The sequence below is a fragment of the Arvicanthis niloticus genome, chromosome 8 (genome assembly GCF_011762505.2).
Source record: "Arvicanthis niloticus isolate mArvNil1 chromosome 8, mArvNil1.pat.X, whole genome shotgun sequence".
Taxonomy (NCBI): domain Eukaryota; kingdom Metazoa; phylum Chordata; class Mammalia; order Rodentia; family Muridae; genus Arvicanthis; species Arvicanthis niloticus.
This window is the reverse complement of record NC_047665.1, coordinates 62,999,972-63,020,915: the sequence shown is the minus strand read 5'-3', so window position 1 is coordinate 63,020,915 and position 20,944 is coordinate 62,999,972. Positions and strand designations below refer to the sequence as shown.

Here is a 20,944-nt window from a genome sequence, read left to right as displayed (position 1 = left end):
AGGTGTGCATCCCTGTGGCCTGCAGTGACTTTCAGCTGTTTATTTAGAGGCGGGAGGTCATGGGACAGGCTGTAAGCTGAGGACAGGGCAGCATGTCTCGAGCACTGATGGCAAATGTCTGGGATGAAACTGCGTGAGTGACCCTGGATTAGACTCTGGCCGTTATCACCCCTTCTAATTTGTGTTCCTCCTAACACCATCCAGTGAATGCGGACATTGGTTAGAGCTCTATTTCATTTATAGTTGGTTGGAGCAGACAGGAGAATGTTATCAGTGGGAATGGACTTTAAAAATCCAGTAATCATTAGCAGTTTAAATGGGGGAGACTCGCTTCTGGAAGCGGAGTTAATAAGAAAACCTTCTCTGGCAAGATTTCACATTCTCTGTAGTTTGGACTTTGCCAGTAAACTTCAAGTAGATCGAACAGCTTTGCTCCCCATCCAAGTCCGATGGCAACACTGCTACTGTGGAATGTTTTGTACATATGAGGAGACACTTATTAGGTCCAGAGGAAAACGAAGGACTCAGTGGGTTAAATACCATGTCACCTGGCAGCAGAGCTGAAACCAGAGAAGACAGATCTCTGTAAGTTTGTTCATTTATTTATCTATTTGTTTATTTATTTATATTTATGCATATGTATGTGTGCACCATGTGTGTGCAGGTGCACTCATAACAGCTGAGCCCATAGCTCCTGGCTGAACTCATCTCCTTCATCCTGGTCTAGCTTCCATTTCCTCACTCCATGGACTTGCTTGATTGTACCAAACCCAAGGTGGATGAATAAAGATGGCAATGGGCTAGTTATTACCTATCCAGACATTCTAAGGGATATTCCTGCTGATGGAAATGTAGTTACAACAAATGTCACGAGGAAGAAAAAACAAACTGGAACAGGTCATAGAAAATCTTCAGTAGACTGTGATCTGAACATCCTCATGCTATTCATGTGAAGCAGGAATTACAGAGGGGTAAGCGTCACCATTCAGATGGAGAAACAGCTCAATTAACTGTTAGTCTCTACCATTAGCTCTCTTAATGTTTTTGACAGGATGAGCAGTTAAGCACCACCCCCACTTTTTTAAAATAGATTTTTCATTTTAAACACACAGGAAGACCTCAGGAAATCCTTCTTTTCTGGTTTTAGATTCATGTAAAGAAAAAGATGTGAAACTCAGATCTTTGTACCATTTGGTAATTGTTTATGTGGCTGATAGCTGTTTCTCTTGATTCTTTGTGGTCCTCCTACTTCAATTAATCTAACCTAGAAAACTCCTCACTTTAGAAGGCATGGGTCCACTGTCTTTGCATTACAAGCCACAGAACTTTTCACAAAATAGTCCACAAGTGAGTTCTATAAATGAAGTCCCAGGGTGATAGACTTGGGTTACAGTTATATAATAACTATGTCAAACAGGCAATCAAAATAAGCAGAACATACTGTATTCACATCACTCTGCTATTAAGTGATAAAATTAGGGTGAAATATTCTTAACTTTGTGTTTCTTTTTCTATTTTTCAAAATTGAGGTCACCAGGGCTCAGTGAACACTACCTCATGTCCAACTGTGGAATCTGGGTGACTGAATAGAAATATTTCTAACCAATTATCACCACCACAAGCATTCTGAGTCTACTTGGCTTTCTGGTCTACCTGAGTAACTGCTGAACTATGTGCAGGAGACATCCCTAGGACTCCCTTCTTTGCTTGACCTTGAGTTCTTTACTTAAAGTAGAACCTTTTATGTTATTTGTTTATTTTATGTGCATGCATGCCAGGGTGTGCCTGTGGGGGTCAAAGGATAACTTGTTCTTTCCAGCCACCATTTGGGTTCTAAGGATCAAACTCAGGTTGCCAGGCTTGGCAGCAAACATCTTTACTTACCAACCCAACTTGCTGATCCAAGTTCTAGAAATTCTATACTAGAGAATGTCTGTCTGCCTCTGTACCCATCTACCAATGTGAATAATTGTGTGGATGGAAGTCTAAAGTATCTTCTAAGATTGCCAGCCTATAGAGTACCCATAACTTTCTCCATTCCTTCTACCATAAACTATGCCCTGTTGTGTATTAGTTTTGCATTACCATAATAGAATATCTTAGACAGGACAATTTTATGAAAAAAGTTTTATTTACTTCAGGGGTTTATCAGCTAAAATTTCAGAATTGATTGGGCTCAGTTTGATTTCTGTCAGAACTAATGCTAATTAAATGTCATCAAAACCTGGGCTATGTGTGGGAGGAAGAGATCACATCTTGAAACAGTAAGTCAGAGAGGCTGAACTCACAGAATCTCTTCTGAAGGCAGGCTACCAATGACTTAAGGACCTCCCATGAGGCTCCATCTCTTAGTGGTGCACAGCCTCCCACTGCTACACTTCCAGCACATGAGCTTTTTGGGAAGACATAGCTCAAATAATTTTCAAACCATTTCATCTTGTGATGAGAGTTTGAGGCTTCAGGGAAAGCCTCATATTGATTGGTTGTAAGACACAGAGATGGTCTGACCTTTCACTAGAGGCTGAAATGGAAGTCACTGATCACAAGTACTGAAGAGTTTTGCAAGTCACCATTAGCTTAACGATGGAAAGGGCCATGCATTGAAGCATGTGGACAGATCTGAGGAGCTTTGAATGACTCCCATTTGTCAACCAGCAAAACAAACAAACAAACAAAAACAAAAAATCCAAACAACAACAAAACACCAAGAACTTTAGTGCAACAATTGCAGGCAGGATATTATGCCACCAATCTGAGTGAGCTCAGAAGAAGACCTTGGGCTCAATGACTGGGTGGGTATGGGAGGGTGACCATATACCCCGTAAATATTTTGAATTATCTTTGGATTTTTTTTTTAGCAGAGAAACTAGCCAGGCTGGATCTGGACTAAGGGATATATGAGTGGTATTCTAAACCACTTAGTCTCCAGTACTTTGCTTTACAATTTTAGTATTTAACATGCCACAGAATGAACTTTAGATATCTATTGGCTTACAACCCAACCAGCCATAGTGTATGTCCTGTCTAAAGTCTTTCTTCTTTAGCTCCTTTCTCATTATTATTAAATAAGAAACAAATATATAGAAATTTAATATTTTTGTTGGTCTATCAGTTTAGGACATAAGACCAACAATAAATTATCCAACTTATCGTATGGGTTTACAGTACAATGGCAAATGACTCGGGGCTGTTTATTAATTACAATACATATCTGGAGACTGTTTCCCTCCACTGTTGGGTTGATTAGTTTTTGTCAAGTTGACATAAACTAAAGTCACCTTGGAAGAACTATCCTCAGTTGAGGAATTACCTCCATCAGATTGCTACACAAGGATATCTATAGCTGGAGAAGAGCTTGAGATAGCTATGTATTCCAAAGTAGTATGGGAAGAAAAACTCTGTCACCAGTGATGAGTTGGAAGACTGATGAGGACCTGGTGAACAGGGTCAGAAGTGTCCAAGCTGACAGTGTTAGGCAGTTTCTGGCCTTCAAGCCTTCTTAGGACAAGCCAATTGCTGGCTGATCTTCAATGACAGAGCCAAACAGAGGCTACACAGAACAGGATCGAGGCATCTCAGCTGAGCGGCGTGTACGCTGTCTCAGCACTGTGAGAAAAATTACTCATCTTTATTTTAAGACACTAGGTTTTGACATAATTGTTATACTGCATTAGGTAATGAATGCAGACATTAGAATACGATATGGAGAAAAGTCATGGCTTCTACACAGGATTTCAAAATGAAAATTTTATTTTTTGAGTGAATTATTGACTCACATGAGACATAGTGAAGATTTGTACACATGCAAGGATTAATATTTTTAGGGCACAGTTATGCTCACTTTGTCTCTTCAGAGCCCCTGGGATGATGGTTAGGATACAAAGTATGGGTTGCAAGATGATGCATAAAGACAATGGCCAAAAAGGAGGACAAAACCCAGCATGTCTTAATCCAAACTGATATTTCTATTCCTTATGCCCCCAAATGCTCATTTCATCTTTATTTAGGTTTTTTTGGGGAATCAATTTGAGGTTTCTTCCTCCCATCACAGTAAAAGTACAAGACTAATACCAAGTTCACAAGTGACCTTCTGGTTGAGTGTTAAGTTGAAGGTGACTGCATACATTTCCCAGTAATGAGAGATTATAGGATCTGTCATCATGGTGGGCTAGGTGACTCAGCATACACTGTAGAGGAGTTTTCCTCTTGTGCTTTATTTGGTGATAGCCAGTCTACCAAGGCCTCCCATGCCCTGATAATAAAATGAGTCAGCCAGAAATAAAAGTCTAAGCATAGCTCAATATGTTCCTATGTCCTTGGTTTCCCTGACATTCCCAGGGTCATGTTGATGTTCAGACCCATCTTGGAGTGTGGAACCCCATGAAGTGGGTACCCTAGAATGTCTAGCTGTTCTCAGAAGTTCCAGGTTTGCCTGTGCAAAAAGCACTGATCACACACTAACTGTGGGGCAGGCGCTGTGATAGATAAGGGTTTGAACATAAATGGTTCTAACTTTAAAGCTCTTATTTCCAGAGTCTTCCCACAATGGCTCCAGGGATAACCAAATTAAATTAGCTTAGTTGAGCTTACCTGGATCAGAACCCTTTGGTTCCCCAGGGTTGTGAGGCATTTAGCTTCCAAAAGTGGTTTTCATACAAGGGTATTGTCTACTGTTGATTGAGTTTAAAAAAAAAACAAAAACAAAAACAAAATACATATTTGCTCTCATCCTTATTTGTTTTTGGGTTAAAGGAAACGTGGTACCTGATATCGTGGGTAGCCCCGGCCTTGTATTTTGATACTAATTCCCCTTTCCTGTGAAGGGCTGCAGAGGAGGTGTGAGTCATTACACAGGTGAATTCTAGTGAACCTTCTGCCCATCTTAATTTGTAAAATAAAGGCTGGAGCCAGTGATTGGGCAGAAGAAGGGGAGGTGGAGAAATAAATGATGGTGGGAGAGAGCAGAAAGGGAGGACGATGGAGGAGGAAGATGACAGAGGAAAAGACTACAGAGGAGCAGGAGGTTGAAGGACAAATGCATGACTTGGAAAACCCGCAAGTTAAAAGGGTCTCATAGCTGGGGAATAGAGTAGTGGAGTGGTGAATCTGTCCAATCTAGGCTTGCAGAATATAACCATAATTACTGAGTTGTGTTTTCATTGACTGGTCCTTATTGGGTTGGAGATTTACAGCAACAACCCGATACCACAGGACAGGCTCTGAAGGCATTTTTATCTCAGATGGCAGAGCAAACCACTTTTCCATTTCTCTGAGAGGGCAGGGAAAGAAGAGGGCATAAGGTCACTTATCACATTCAAGCAGTCTACCAATTGGAAGTTGGTCCAGTTTGTTTTGGAGGGACAAGTCAGGTGCACTGGCGGGGTGTCTTACCAAAGTGAAAGTCCAAATAATGCTTCTTCTTATGTCATCAGGCAGCCATACAAGAATACCAGACTGTGAGGTATTCATAAGGCCCTTTATTTTATTTTGATGCAGTTTAGAGGCTGGAATGTAAGAGTCAAGATGCCAGGAAGGTTTGTTTTCTGGTAAGATCTCTTGTTCTGGTTTCTGGATAGCTGCCTTCTCTTTGTGTCCTTGTGTGCCTGTTTAAGAGGGGAGGGGGAGGAGAAGGGGAAGAGGGAGAGAGGGAGAGAGGGGGAGAGAGAGGGGGGAGAGGGAGAGGAGGGGGAGAGGGGGGGAGAGGGGGGGGAGGGGGAGGGAGAGGGGGGGAGAGGGGGGGAGGGGGAGGGAGAGGGGGGGAGAGGGGGGGAGGGGGGGAGGGGGGAGGGGGAGAGGGGCAGAGGGGCAGAGGGGGAGAGGGAGAGAGGCGGAGAGGCGGAGAGGCGGAGAGGCGGAGAGGGAGAGGGGGGGAGAGGGAGAGAGAGGGGGAGAGGGGGGGAGGGGGGGGGGGGGCGGGCGGGGGGGGGGGGGGAGGGGGGGAGGGGGGGCGGGGGGGAGGGGGGGAGGGGGGGAGGGGGGGAGGGGGGGAGGGGGGGAGAGGGGGAGAGGGGGAGGGGGGGGGGAGGGGGGGAGAGAGGGGGGAGGGGGAGAGGGGGAGAGGGAGAGATTGGGAGGAGGGAGCTTGTCTCTTTCCTTCCTGTAAGATCATCATGATAGTTAATACTGACTGTTAGCTTGACAGGGTCTAGAATCACCAGGGACATCCCTTGAGGTGCATCTGTGAGGATGTTATCAAGATTAGGTTAACTGAAGTGAGAAGCCCCACCTTCAGTGTGGCTGGTGCAGTTCCATAGGCTGTTGTCTGGCACCACACTATAGGGAGGAAGAGAGCTGAGCACCAGAATTCATCTCTCTCTGCTTCTTGATGGTTGGCACAATGTGAGCAGCCACCTCACACTCCTGTCATGTACCTTTCCTGTAATGATATTTATGTCCCCTTGAACTATGTGTCAAATATAAACACATTCTTCCTGAAATTGCTTCTTCTAGGCATCTTGTTTCAGCAACAGGACACGTCACTAATATAAAACTTATGATCCCAATTACATTAATTACCTCTATATAGGGATTATTGGCAAATACCACTCTATTGGGATAGGGATAGTTAGGATTTTAATTTGTATGCTATGGAGAGTATGCAACCTAGACCCTAGCACTTCTTATATGTATACCACGTGCTAAATTAAGCCTGAGGATGTATAGATAGGTATATATGTCAAGCGCAAAATGCACTGAGGGAACACGCACTAACAACGATGTGATAATTACAAGGCTGTGCTCAGTGCAGATGGGAAGAGTGAACCCATTCAGCTAGAGCAGGCCAGGGAAGGCTTTTCAGAGGAGCCTTAGACTCGGAGAGGGTTTTGGATGCTGGGAGTGGCTAAAGGTGTCCCAGGCAGAGGCAGAATCCTGCTGTCAACAGTCATAGAGCTGGGCCATGCCGCAAATGTGGTACAGTGCTGAGCAGGGTCCCAGGCACTTAGTGGGTGTAGGAAGAGCATGGGACCATGGCCAAGGTGGTTTCAGGGAAGGGTGGGTGCCTTTTCTTTGGAGTACTGCTCTAAGCAGTTTGAAGTCACCTTGTAGCAGGAATTGGGAAGAACATTGGATCTGTAATGCCCCTTAGAGGTTCATGCTTTCTATGTGTGCTTCACAGTCAGTGGTGGTGTTTGGGGGACTATGATATTTTCAGGGTGTAGATCGTTAGCAGTGGGTGTTTGAAAATGACAACTGGCAGCTTATTCTACTCTCCTGTCTGCTCCTGGACACTCATTTGTAAAGTTACCGTTGGATACACCAGCCCCCGGGAAGGACACAAACTTGTGAAACTCTGAGCCCAAGTAAACCCTCCTTCCCCTGTTTCTATCAGGTGTTTTGTCAAAATGACAGGAAAAGTAGCCAAAACAACAGATATTGCATCATCATCATCATCATCATCATCATCAGCAGCAGCAGCAGCAGCAGCAAAGTTTTGATTGAAAAGTTCACCCAGAAAGCAGCTGGGACACTCACACAATGGTGGCTAGGACTGGTTAGAACCCCCCTACCATACTGTGGTCACAGAGCCCAGAGGCAAGTGTGGCAGGCACTATAGGAGATGGGGGAGGGGGGAGGTAGCTGCTCATCCTATTCAGAACTTAGGAGTTGACACCAGTGTGGGGAGGAGTAGGGAATCTACACTGGATCCCTCTGCTTGGAGACTAGGCAGCCATCATGGAGAGGAGAAACACCATGCATGAGAGCGAATGGCGGGAGACTGTGAGTGAAGCACAATGGAGAGCCCCTTGAACTGAAGGCTCTGAGAGAGTTGTTGGCTTACTTCTATGAGAAAGTGGCAAAGGGATATTGCAAAGTTATAATCATTATTATTATTATCATTATTACATGCTGTATTTCAGACTAATGCGAAGTAATGTAAATCCTGGGGTGAGTGAGTCTATTGCTTCTGGATTAGGAGGATGCCCAGGAGCTGGCTAAGGGCACTGGGTAAGACTGAAACTTTTGGAATAGGTAACTTGCTCATTGAAATCCATTGACAGCAGTCTTTCCCCCTGTGCAAATATGACCTAAGCTCTGTGAGTCAGAAAAGTTTCCCAATAAATAAATCCTTAGTCATCTGTTGCCAAGAAAATTAAAAGGCTTTTGGTACAGAATCCATCAACCTGCTGGCCTTGTTCTCACCCTGAGACACGTCCTGCTTTTGAACCTGTGATTCATGTAGATGGCACCCTTAGAATTGTTGGGTAGGGCGGGGAAACAATTTGAGAGACCTAGAGAATGAAATTAGATTTTTTTTTAAAAAAAGATCAGACCAGTCCTTCCTTGATCTAAATCTCCAACTGCCCTTTGATGAGGGTGGAGAGGAAAACCCGGGTCAGTGGGTTCTGAGTCTTCAGCTGACTGTGACTTTGTGTAATTATTACAAACTCCTTTTTAGTTTTTTTTTTCCAAAAAAATATTTGGCAGGATTTCAACAGACTGGAGAGAAAGAGAGAGAGAAGGTGGGGGGGGGGAGAGAGAGAAAACAGAAAAGAGAGAGAACACAGTGAGACAAAGAGAGATATACACAGAGACACAGACATGCAGCAAGAGCTACAGATACATAAAGGCATAAGACACATAGAGAAAGACATACAGACAGAAAGACAAACAGGGACAGACAGAGACACAGAGCAATAGAGAGTCAGACATAGAGACACACATATACAAAGCAGAGACAGAAAGATGAGAGATAAACGCACAAGCAGACGCATAATGAATTTTAAATTGTGGACGCGGTGAATTTGCAGCTGTCACCTTCCATTACACAGGTGACAATTTTTCCTTCCACCTTCCTGCTCCTTTCCTGGATCCCCAAGCGAACAGAAAGTAAATCAACACAACAGAGGCCCCTGCCACCTGACCTAGGATCCAGAGCTCTCATCTGAGTCCACCAGGGCCAAGCAAAGCTGAACGCTCAGGGGGGCGTGATCCAATACCAGGGGGCGTGGTCTAGAAATTGGGGCGTGGTCCGCCGATGACTCAGCGGCCCTGCCCCGCCCCCGGCCCGCCCCGCCACTTAATTCTGACGCGCGAGGCCGCCGGGTGTGAGAGCCGCCCTGCGCCGGACTGGCTTCGTACTCTGGCGTTGCAACCGCTGTCGGAACCGCCTTCTATCTACCTCCGTGGCTAAGGTGCCGGGGACTAACGCCAGCAGCGGAGCGCGCCAGGGAGCAGCGTGCCTTTGTGCGAGGTAGGCTGGCCCCACACTTACTTCTCACACAAAGACGAGGGGCTTGCGAGGCGGCCGCCCGCCGGGAGGAAGCGACGCGTGCCTGACCCCGGCCCGGGGGACCCAGTCGTTGGCCTGCAGAGCGGGCTCGGGTATGCGGTCCCTCGGGCGCAGGCGGGCGGCGGGGAGCCTGGTGGCCCTGCACTGCCTGGGGAGGTCGAGGGTGCAGGGCCCGGGCGGCGGCCCCAATCGAGGGGCGCTAGGGCGGAGGGGCCCCCTGGAGAGGAGGGAATCCAGTCTGCCGCTCGGTTGGTTGGTTCATTGTTGCATCCTTGGCCCTGCGGACCCAGACCTTGAGACCCGGGCTGCAGCGGCTGCGCTGCCCGCGGCCAGATGCCCGCCTCGCCTGCCCCGGCGGCAGGATGGGGTCAGTGTCCCGAAGCCGGCTTCTGCCCGGCAGACAAAGGCGGGGTCGTGCTGCTTTGAAAGGTGGTAGTGACACTGTTTCCTGTCTGCAAGTAACTTTTCTATGTTGGACTCTGCTGTGCTTCTTTGAGTCCGTTAAAGCCAGGGGATTGGGTGATGTCTGCGCAGAAGTCTCCAAATTTTCTTCGGGTTCCGTGATTGCCTCCTGAAACATTTCTGGATGACTGGGAGGTAATCTGATGTATTAGAGCCAGGTTTTGACATATGTGCTGAAGTGAAGCGCCCCCCCCCCCCAGCTCTCTTTGAAATTTAGAGGATTCTTGTTGAGAGAGGATGGAGTGCACACACCAACCATACCACTCCCTTCTCAGAAAGATTTTTGTCCAGTACTGCTAAGTGAAGTTACTTACTTAGAATGGGGGTGATACTGGAGGGACCAACACAAGGCCAGAAGGAGGCATGTTTGACTTGACTTTCTAAATTTGAGTCTCCTTGCCAACAAGTAAGCTTTCTCTAGGTGTGCCATCTCTCTATCATTTTGGACATGTTAGCTGTTAAAGTTGCTTTAAATCCTGTCAGAGATATCCGTCTAGGGACCGTTTCTTAGTGTTTGTAGTTTCAGGCTTTACACTTTGAATTATATGATCATATATATTTGTGACAAGTTCAAAACCCAGAAGAAAGCTCACTCATGTGGCCACCACCCAAACATACCTGAGGATGAAGGAGTATTTGCTTCAGTCGTGGCAGGGAAGTTGTGTGTGTTGAGAGAGAGGAGAGAGAGGAGAGAGAGGAGAGAGAGGAGAGAGAGGGAGAGAGAGAGAGAGAGAGAGAGAGAGAGAGAGAGACACTAAATGAACACATTATTACACATTATTAATTTCTAACCTTTATACATTTAGTGATGATACAGGACAGTTAGTGATGATAACTTTGTAATGTTCCTTTTGCTACTTTCATGGAGGATTAGACTAACAACCTGCTTTGGAATATAGTTTCTCAGAGCTTTACCAGTAACTATTTATTCAGAAGGGAAGGAGGGAAGTTGAAGGAAAAGTAATGTGCTTTGCACTTCACTGGAGAGAGCTTACTTTATGGACTTTATTGAACACACACACACACACACACACACACACACACACACTTTAGATATCAGAAGCCGCTTGGGACTGTTTAAAAAGTAAAGAAATCTTCTTACTGTAAAAACTATTCTGAGATTCATGAGAAATACAAGATGGAAAGAGCTGCTTTGTAGAAAGACTAGCAGTGGTTTTCTGTATGTCCCACGCACATTTCAGATGAAGTTTGTGTTGAGAAAGTAAAATCTGTTTTCATTACACGGTGAAGAGTTTTGAGTGTCCAAAAGCCCATTCAGCCACATACTCGGCCTATGGACATGTTTGTCATTACTTATATTTTCCCCTTATAAAAATTTTGGTCTTTGAGTTCTTTAGTATGCAAAGCAGAACGAAGCCTTTGAGACAGCCCTGTAGAAGCAGGGTGCTCAGAAGATGTTGCAGTTGTTTCTGAAGCCAGGAGACACCATAGGAGGAGGTTGTGACAGTGTGCTATCAGGTCCCTTTTGGAGTTGTTCATCTGTCCTTTGGGTTCCCTAATCTGCATGCACACTTGGAGTAGGTGGAGTGCAGAATACTTAGCCCCTTCAGTAGTGATCTGAGTTGTTTTCCTAGCCATGCATTTCCCCATAGCATAGGGTGGGACGGAGGGTCCAGGAGGAAACAGCATGTGCCCAGCTTTCATTTCCTACCCTCTGAGGTGCTTTGGATTAGTACTGGCAGCTTGGACCTCAGGTCAGAGTTTAGGAGTCCCATGAAGGACTAGAGCCGGTTGCTGGCGAATCCACTCCTGAAGTAGATAACAGACTCGTTTTGTACTTGAGAGACACACTCAGAGAAATCACGTTTCTGACCCGAAGGAAGACAGGTGCTGTTACTAATTCACTAATTGCTCTGTTTTTTGTTTAAAATGCTGCAAGCAAAGGAAAAAGGATTTTTCTTTTTTCTTGTTTTCTTCTGTGGTGACTGAGGGATAGAGGACTTTTTCTTTCACTGAAAGGGGGGGACACAGATGACTACTGCAGCTTAGTTTGTGGTGTTAGTGTCTAAAAACCCCTTCCCTCTAGAACTCAGTGTGCAGGAGCGGTTTGAGAACTCGGATGGAAGTTTGGTTCAGTGAGATCTGCATTTTAAGATGTTTGTGGAGTCATATATACCTTGGTGAGTCTAGAAAAAGTGCTGGGGAGAGAATCTGACCAGCTTTGGAGCTCACAGGCTCCATACTGGGCAAGTTACTGTAGAGTGAAGATCTGTGTGTATCTATAGCATACATATATAATAGCATATACTGTGTGTATCTATAGCATACATATATAATAGCATATACTGTGTGTATCTATAGCATACATATATAATAGCATATACTGTGTGTATCTATAGCATACATATATAATAGCATATACTGTGTGTATCTATAGCATACATATATAATAGCATATACTGTGTGTATCTATAGCATACATATATAATAGCATATACTGTGTGTATCTATAGCATACATATATAATAGCATATACTGTGTGTATCTATAGCATACATATATAATAGCATATACTGTGTGTATCTATAGCATACATATATAATAGCATATACATATATAGTATATAGACCTTGGCAAGGTCCCACGGGAACTTCTCATATTCTTGTGTCTCCCCCGCCTAATCTTTGCCTGTTCTTGCTTTTCCTGCTTGAAGCAATCTATTATTTTCTCTTTTCCTTTCTGTGGAGAAGTGCTGGGGCCTCTCCATCTGAACTTTTCCTCACCCTGAGTATGAACACTGAGTGCACTTAAAGAAATGGATGCTTTTATTCACGGGTTCTGCACCTCATCCCTGAAAGAATATTTTTATTTGGGAAAGTGACTCAGGTTAGCTTCGGACATGTTAAATGGATGGGGACTGTTTCTGAGGTTGTTGGGGGAGGCTTTGAATAGATGCCTTAGGGGCCAGGCACTGAGTTTGTTGTAGTTAACAAGATGAACTTGGCCTTTGTGGCAGAGTAAGTAAGGGCAATATTTTAAGAATTGTACAAAGTGACCCCCCACATTATTTAATAGCTGTTACTTTCAGAGCTGTGAATAGAAATTAGCACTTTTTGATTTAAGCTGCTTTAGAAAGAATGAGAGAACCACAGGGAAAGATGGGGAATACGGTCCTACACTGTAAGGTCTGATGTTGTCAGTCAGACACTTGGGGATGTGAGCATGAGTTGCCCAGGGCTAGCTGGGGCTAGTTGAACTCACTGATGAGGTGGACTGCTGTGTTTTGTCTAGAATTTGGCTGGGATGTTGGGACAGTTTCTAGTGCAGGACTAAGGAATGATAGAGAGATGTCACAGTACATTTTCATTGTCCCCACTGAAGGGGTCAGCAGGGCCAGCAGGGAGTCAATTGTTGTACTGACGTGGTGTCCTAACGTACAGAGATTCTGAGAAATGAATCCTGGTGTCACACAGAGATCAGCCGACTACAGCTGCGTTTCCCTCTATTTCTGGAAATTCTATTACAGATAAAGAGGTAGCTAGAGGAGCTCGTGGGAAAATAGATACTGGCTTGAGAGTATTCCCACATCAGTTGGAATACAGGAAGGAAGAGGGGATCGGGCTGCATTTACATCAGAGGAGCGCAGGGCTGTTCTACCAAAGATGTCACTCATAAAGTGGAGTATCAGGCGACAAACAGCTGTACAGCTAGGCCTGTGGTTGGTCTGCCCTCTGTAGTGGTGTGTGTGTGTGTGTGTGTGTGTGTGTGTGCGAGAGAGAGAGAGAGAGAGAGAGAGAGACACTTACATGAGGTCATAAAGGACATGTGCACTGGCATTGATGACAGTAATACTCATTCCACACTGCACAGGCATGGAGCGGTGGTAGAGCATGCTGCAGGGGTTAAGGAGGCCCTCCTCAGCCCCGCTCCTTGGGCTGCTGTTGATTAAGCCCTTCCTTGCCGGTCATGAGACACAGAAAGCTTTAGTTAGGTAACTTGCTATGCCTCTGTAAGCTTCCTAAGAATGAGTTGTTAAGATTTCTCTCTAACAGGAGAGAATACAGGTTACAGTTTGATGACCTCTAAGTAAGTCACATAGCCCCTGTGAACTTTTGTCATTTGTGAGGCTGACGTGAACTTGGTAATACCTCCTATGATGCACTAGAGACCATCCTGAGGCAGTGGCATTCCAAGGCGTGGTCTCTGAGTCTTGGCCAATGATGGCTGTTGATTCTTTCCCGTCAGTGTCTGCGGCCTTGTAAATGTATACTTAAAAGGTTTTCATGATAAGGCAATGAGAGGTAGCTTAGTTGGTAAAGCATTTCCTGCACAAACATGAGAACCTGAGTTCAGACTGCGAGCATCCAGGTACAAAGCTCCTGGGCAGTATGTGACTGTAACTCAGGTCCAGGGAGGCAGAGACATGACCTGAGTCATGTATGCTACTGCTGACCACAGGCTTGACCCTGAACAGCTACTCTCTAGAAATGATTGCTTGACTGAAACTGTACTGTTGACTGAAACTGGCTGTTGACTGGGAAGTCCCCCTTTTCTTCTCTCCTCGGCCTCTTTCAACAGTCATTCTTCCCTTTGAGTCTGTGAACTCGACTCTTGGATACTTTGTAGAAATGTGATTGTCCAGCACTGGCTCCTGTGCAGCGGGCTCTCTTTCCTCAGTATGACACCTTCAAGGTTCATTAAGGTTGTAGCATACTGTAGGCTGAAGAGTATTCTATTGTAAAAGTATACCACATTTATCCAAAACCCACATCTGTTGGTCGATATTTAGGTGTTTCCACAAGACTTCTAGATGAGAGCAGGAAACCTGTATGCTGTTGGCCTTCATGGTGACTTCATGGATGTGACACCCAGAATAAGTCTCCAGAGTAAATGGACCCCTGTCGAAGCAGTGGCCTCGACCTAGCACAGCTGTGAGCGCAGAGGGAGGGCGGCCTGCAGAATTCGACAGCCATTTCGCTAAAGAGGGCTCATCTCCAAATCTGTCAAGAACTTCAGTAGTGGGAAAAAAAAAAAAAAAAACCCAAACAATTAAAATGGGCTTTGGACCAGAGTCGGCATTGCCCTGCAGCCTTGTAACTGAGAGTGAGTTTTAGTAAGGCAGCATGTCGCATGTGCCACAGGGATGCCTGGAGAGGGCAGGGGTTCTGTTCCTCTCTTCACCTGGCTTTTCATCTTGTCACGTTCCCTGGAGAGTTTTAAAGATAGGCTGGTTGTGATCTTAGAATGTTCACGTTGTCTTTTTTCTTGGATCCAGGTTTTGGCATCCTTCCCGAAGTGTCATAATGAGGTGTGTAAGAGTGAAGGCCGTGGAAACCTGACACCAACGTCCATAAGTGTGTGCACTCTTGAGAGGGAAGTGAAAAGTCAGGTTTTTAAGCTGCCTGATGGATGCTAATGAGACTTTAAGACTCACTCACAGCACAAACCACCACAGTCTTAAGTGAGCACAGGTTATTTGTGAGTGTCCAAGATAGAGATGTGAAAATTCCTATGTCCTGGACAAAGTGAAGAATGTCATTGTGGACATCTTTATGTAGATGTATAATGTTCTTCTCCTAAAAAAACTGATGTCATTTGAAATAGGTACCACTGTGAGCTCAAGTGTGACCAAAGTTCATCTGAAGTCTCTCCCTCCTTCCCTCTCTCCTCCCTCTTTTCTCCCCTCCCTCTCTCTTCCCTCCCCTCTCCCTCCCATTCCACCTCTCTGCCTATGTTACCCCCATGTCCTTTATACCTGAGAATGCTCCCCATAACTGCGTGTGTGTGTGTGTGTGTGTGTGTGTGTGTGTATGTGTGTGTGTGTGTGTAGAGAAAGGGGTTTTATATTATCTGTAAAATATAATAATAGCAACAGTTACTACCAACTCACAGGTTTTGGTAGCGTCCTGTGTAGTAGAATGAACCTTGTTCATTCAGCATTTAGGAATGCTGGCTTGTGCTAGTCCACATGGCAGACTCAAGGATCTGGGGATTGAACAGACCAAAGTCTTCTTGTTTGGAGTTAGCGTGCTAGTGGATGATAGACAGGAAATGAATACACAGATGAGGTAGCTCTTTCATTGTGCTGCCAGGGAAACAAGTCTGGCTCAGGGCTGCAACCTGCTGGAGAGGAAGCGATGCTTTTAATCAGGTGAGGGTCCTATTTTGAGTTCTGAACAAAGGCAGCTCCAGTTTCTCTGAGTCAAACAAAGGGCCTGAGGTCCATGGGCACTTGCTATAGAAGGAACCACAGGAAGGCTAATACGGATGGAGCCAGGTGGGTGGTCAGGAGGGAGGTTTCCAGATGAGGTCCTATGGTGAGGAAACTGGTCTATATAGACACCATGGGAGGGTCCTGTGAAGGGGATAGAAGAGATGGCCTTGTATTTTATGCCTGTCTTTGCCTGTGGAATGTAGTGGTGGCATCTGAGGATCCAACACAGGTGCAGGAAGGTCAGTGGACGTAGATGCTCAAGTGGCTGGGTGATATATTTGAAGACAGGACCACAGTGAATTGCTGATCATTTGGAGTTGATATTGGCTAGCAGAAGAATCATGAGTGTGACACCTGGTCCCAGCCACCAGGCAAATGATGATGTCATTTACTGGACAAGAAAGACTGGCTGAGAACTATCTTTATAATACACTGTAGCCTCAGAGATTAGTATTGCTTTGTTCTTGTATCACAGATGAAGAAACCAAGGAGTAGAGAAGGTGAGAGGCTATCCTGGGAGAGCCTGGGAAGTTGGGATATGACCCACCTGAAACATTCTGCCCTTGCATCTCACGTTGGCTCCACTGTCCATGTCTGAAGGATGGCAGACGGATGTGAAGTTAAAGTGAACACTTTGAAAACTTGTCTTTTTCACAACACACCTTTGTTGAGTTTAATTTACATTTTACTGAGTACACCTGGTATCAGTGTATAATATATATATATATATATATATATATATATATATATATATATATATATATATTGTAATTTGTAGGCTTGGCAGCCATCATCTGGGTTTGTGATCTTCTAAGTGATTCTTTGAGGGTGGGTCTGTGGTTGGTGCTTGAACAGGGAGGGATCTAAAGTACTGAGGGACTAAAAAGCTTGCCTAGGATGAGAGGCTGAGATCAAGTCCAGGCTTTGGCTCTTCACCATCCCGCTGGGCTCTTCTGACTCCATATTTAAAGCTTGCCCATCCCAGCTTCAGAGAGGGCTGAGACTTCCCATAGGGAAAACAGGCTTGCAAATAAATCTGACTTTGTAGCTTTAAGAAAAATGTTTGTTCAGAATTTTCAGTTTGGCTTTACTGTATGGAGATTGTGGCATCTTAAAGCAATGCTTCTATGGGGCAATTTTCTTCGGCATAACATCAGAGTGGCACCAGATTAAAAGCACATAATTATGCCATTAGGCAGAGCTGCGTGCTTGAGTTATGCTTTAAATATGGTGTTTACCAGAAATACATTTTTGTATGAAGTGCCCTGAGGCTATTTATGACTTTACTGTTACTAGATGGAATTTAATTAGGCATCATACATTTTAAAAGATGATTATATAATTGCATTAGATATTAATGTTTTTTTCTCCTCTTTGTGCCAAGTATATAGAACAGTTTTTTTCTATCTATGTGACATTCCTATTAGAAGATTTCATATCCTGTATTGAAGAAGGACTCCTTATGGATTACAAGCATTCTGGAGTTGTGGAAGACATGTTCAACACCTCATTCACACCAGTAGATAAGTTGGTCATGTGTGTTTATCTTGGGAAAGCACTGATGAGCCGTGGCTTGCTAACAGCAGTGAGCTGTTTGGAATAAGGACACACTTTACACCCAGATTTCACCCTTGGTATCTGCTAAGACGCCCTTCGCTAGTTCCACATCTCTCTCAGTTTCTAAAATGGAATTGCAGCATCATTACACTAGCTTCTCAAAGGTAGTACACTGTCCATCTTTTAGGATTTTGCTGTGTAGTCTAGCTTACTAGTTCACAGTCACAACTAAAACCCTGCATTTCTTTTTTAGAATGTCTGGTTTTAAGAAGAAAATAAGTAACAATCTTAATTTAAAAAGTTTTCTTTTGACTTATTTCAAACTGCAGTCTGCTTTTTTTTCTTAAGAGATTAGTGGGTATGATGCTAGACTCTGAAGGTAGTGAAAAACACAAAAATCAAATCCCACCCCCACCTCTTACCCCCCCCCACCACCACCACCTCAGCTCCGGAAATAGATGCTAGAGTGGAGCCTTGTTCAATAGACAAGTAGCTTTGAAAAGTAGCTTTTCAGCACTGCTGTCTCCCTATCTCTCAGCTCCCAGCATTCTGCTTACTTCTCCTCTGACCTCTCTTCTTGGAGCACTGACTTTCTTTCTACAAGAATAAGTTTCAGTTAAAATCCTGGGCGGTTACAAACTTATTTGCAAAAGTATCTGGGTGGGAAGATCTGTACGTTTCCTCTTGGGGCTATCCCCCGGACTGCCCCAGGTTTTTCTGACCTCAGAGGCTTCCTCTTCTGAGCTGGGTAGAACCCACCATCCTTGCTTATTTCTGTTGCTAGGCCAGGCCTGCCCTTTGCCCAAGGGGTAACTGAAAGTGATGTCAACCAAAAACTCAGGCAGGATGTGGGAGAAGCCCAGGAACCTGTTGAATTTGTCTCCATCTTAATATTGGCTTCATTTCTTAATAATGTGACTATAGAGTTAATATACCTGTTTCTTTGAAGCAAAATCTTTAAAATTCACCGCAGGCTGCATGCGGTGGCTCTGCCTCTGAAGGCTTGCTAGATCCAGCATTGCTGTTCTTCCTCGGCACCTTCTTCCTTGTGCTGCTGGTTTGTTGTCTAGTAGAAAGGCCCACTTCCTTGATTGGGCTACAGGTTTTTGTGGGTCTGTAAATTGGAGCTTAGCCCTTCTGCTCTCATGGGTTCATGGCCAGCTCTTTAGAAAGGGCTAAGTTGTTGGTAGTGACATCTGCTTCATGTTGCATCATCCCAAGACAATGTCCACTGTCACTCAGAGCGATGCAAACATTGATCAGTCGGTTTCTATGTTGACAGCTTGATCCTTCATTGTGAATTTCCCCCATTGGCCTTTCTCCTAATGTTGTTAGCATCTATTGATGATGGTTCTTTGAATTAAGTATTTCATTGGAGATTGTTTGATGAACAAGTTAGCAAGTGTGAGATGAGACCTACAGAGTGTCCGGCAAAATCATTGTTGTAGCGACTTAAGAACAATGGAGACTTAAAAAAGAAAAACAGAATGGCTGGGCTTTTTCATTTGCTGATGTAATGTATTTCCTACCATCAAAGTTAATTGCTATTTAAAATGTTATTATGTCAGGCTAGTTTTATAATAATATTAACTCCTGTGTGTTTATGCTGCTTATAGCTTACAGCATAGGTACTTCTAGCATAGGATTATAAGGTACAGTACCGTGTGGTAGCACAGACCATTGTCTGTTATCTTCTTCAGTAACCAGTTGAGATTTTCTGATGTGTATGGACATGTATGACCAGATGTTTCTTAGAGAAGGTAAGACATTAATAAACTTAAAAAGGTGTGTGTGTGTGGGGGGGGGAGGGCTGTGTGCTAGAGAGATAGCTCAGTGGCTGAGTGTGCTGACCTCCCTTCAAAGGATCAAGTTTGGTTCCCATAACCTATGTTGGGTGAGTCACAGCCATCTTAACTACAGCTCCAGAGGATCTAATGCCTTCTGGCTTCTGTGGATACCAGCACATACGGCACACACATGGCACATGCACATATACACATACAGCATGCCTGCACACACACATGATGTACACAAAAAGAGAATGATGGGCTTGAGAGACGGCTCAGCTGGTGAAATACTTGTATAAGCATGGGAACCTGAATGTGAGACCCAGAACCCATACAAAAAACCAGAGCACCCTGCGTGTCTGTAATCTCGGTGCTGGGATACAGGGAAAGGAGTATCATGGGTGCTCACTGGCCAGCCAGTCTAGCTGATTTGATGAGCTCCAGGCTCACTTTAAATATAAATTAGGTAGATAGTGATTATGAAAGACACCTGACATCAACTTCTGTCCTTCACATATACCTGAGTGCACACAGGACCATGTATGCATGTACACAGACACACACACACACACACACACACACACACACACACGGGAAGAATGATAAAGATGAGATAATTTTCTTTTAGTTCTTTTAAAACACAGGCGAAAATGCAGTTTTCAACTTGAGTCTTAAGAGTGGTTTGGAAAGATGGATTATTGCCATGTTTCCAGTGTAGAGTACTCCTTTTAAAGGGCCATGTCATAGCAAATGAAATTGGCTCACTTTACCAGCAAGCTGCATGTGGACACTACAGTCAGATCTGGAGATACCCTCAGCATTTGAAGGGCATGGTTCCTCCTGTGTGGATGATCATTCTCTTGGTATACCATAGCGTGCTTCTGGAAACCACATTGTGACAAGGATCATATGACAGTTCTAAGAGTTGGGCATCCCTCCCACAGTGCCTTAATTAAAGATCATGCTTTTGACTAGACAATAGGTATCAAGTAAATCTTGGCTCTGACCAGAAGGTATTGAAAAAAGATGAAATCTGGACTGATAAAAGATTTTGACATTGTAAAGTGATGCTTACAAAAGCCACAGAAAATAGGAGGTCATCTGACTTAGTCTCCATTTTTTGAGGGGGTCGGGCAGTGGTGGGGAATCTAATACTTAGATGTTCAGGAAGCTTTCCTGAGACTGCACAGCTAATGGTGATTGCTTGGAGTCTAAACTCACACTAGAAAAACACACTAATACCTGGGTGTTTATGTGAATGCTAAATGCTTTCTATGCATCTTTACAACTATGATATAGGACTATAACTAACTTGACTTCACCAAAGCAGAAATATTCTATAATTACCAGATCACAAATACTTGATTATACTAATAACAGAAAGCGTGCTGGTACCCACCCATCCTATGGTCCTGCCTTCCTCCCTCCATTCCTCTTACTATTTTAATGTCTTTTTCTTTTGTCAAAGGAATACCATATTTTATTGCCCATAAACGTTCTTTCCAGGGCCTTCCATGTGCCCTGAAGAGCTGTATGATTTTCTTTTTTAAATTGATAATTTCTTTCAGCTTTAAAAAGGCATTAAAAGAGCTTTGGGCTGCCACATGCTTCAAGATTCCTAGAAGATGTCTAGGTAGATTTGAACTGATAGTATGTTTTAATAAGTGTCTTGGGCCAACTCACATAAAAAAGAAAAACAGAAAGAAGCCATTCCTCTGATCATTTTTATTT

The 20,944-nt window shown here is 44.3% G+C and overlaps 1 protein-coding gene across 2 annotated transcripts in view; it reads left to right on the top strand.

Annotated features, from left to right (window-relative positions):
* Positions 1 to 440: 440 nt before the first annotated feature.
* Fam107b (family with sequence similarity 107 member B) overlaps positions 441 to 20,944 on the top strand; it is a 74,564-nt gene continuing 54,060 nt past the window's right edge. Inside the window, exon 1 of one of the 2 annotated variants that reach the window (XM_076939475.1) lies at positions 441 to 585. The gene's annotated coding sequence lies outside the window, so the exon portion shown is untranslated. Of the gene's footprint in view, positions 586 to 9,021; positions 9,194 to 20,944 lie in introns of those variants that run through there. The other variant, XM_034510897.2, reaches the window with a different exon arrangement.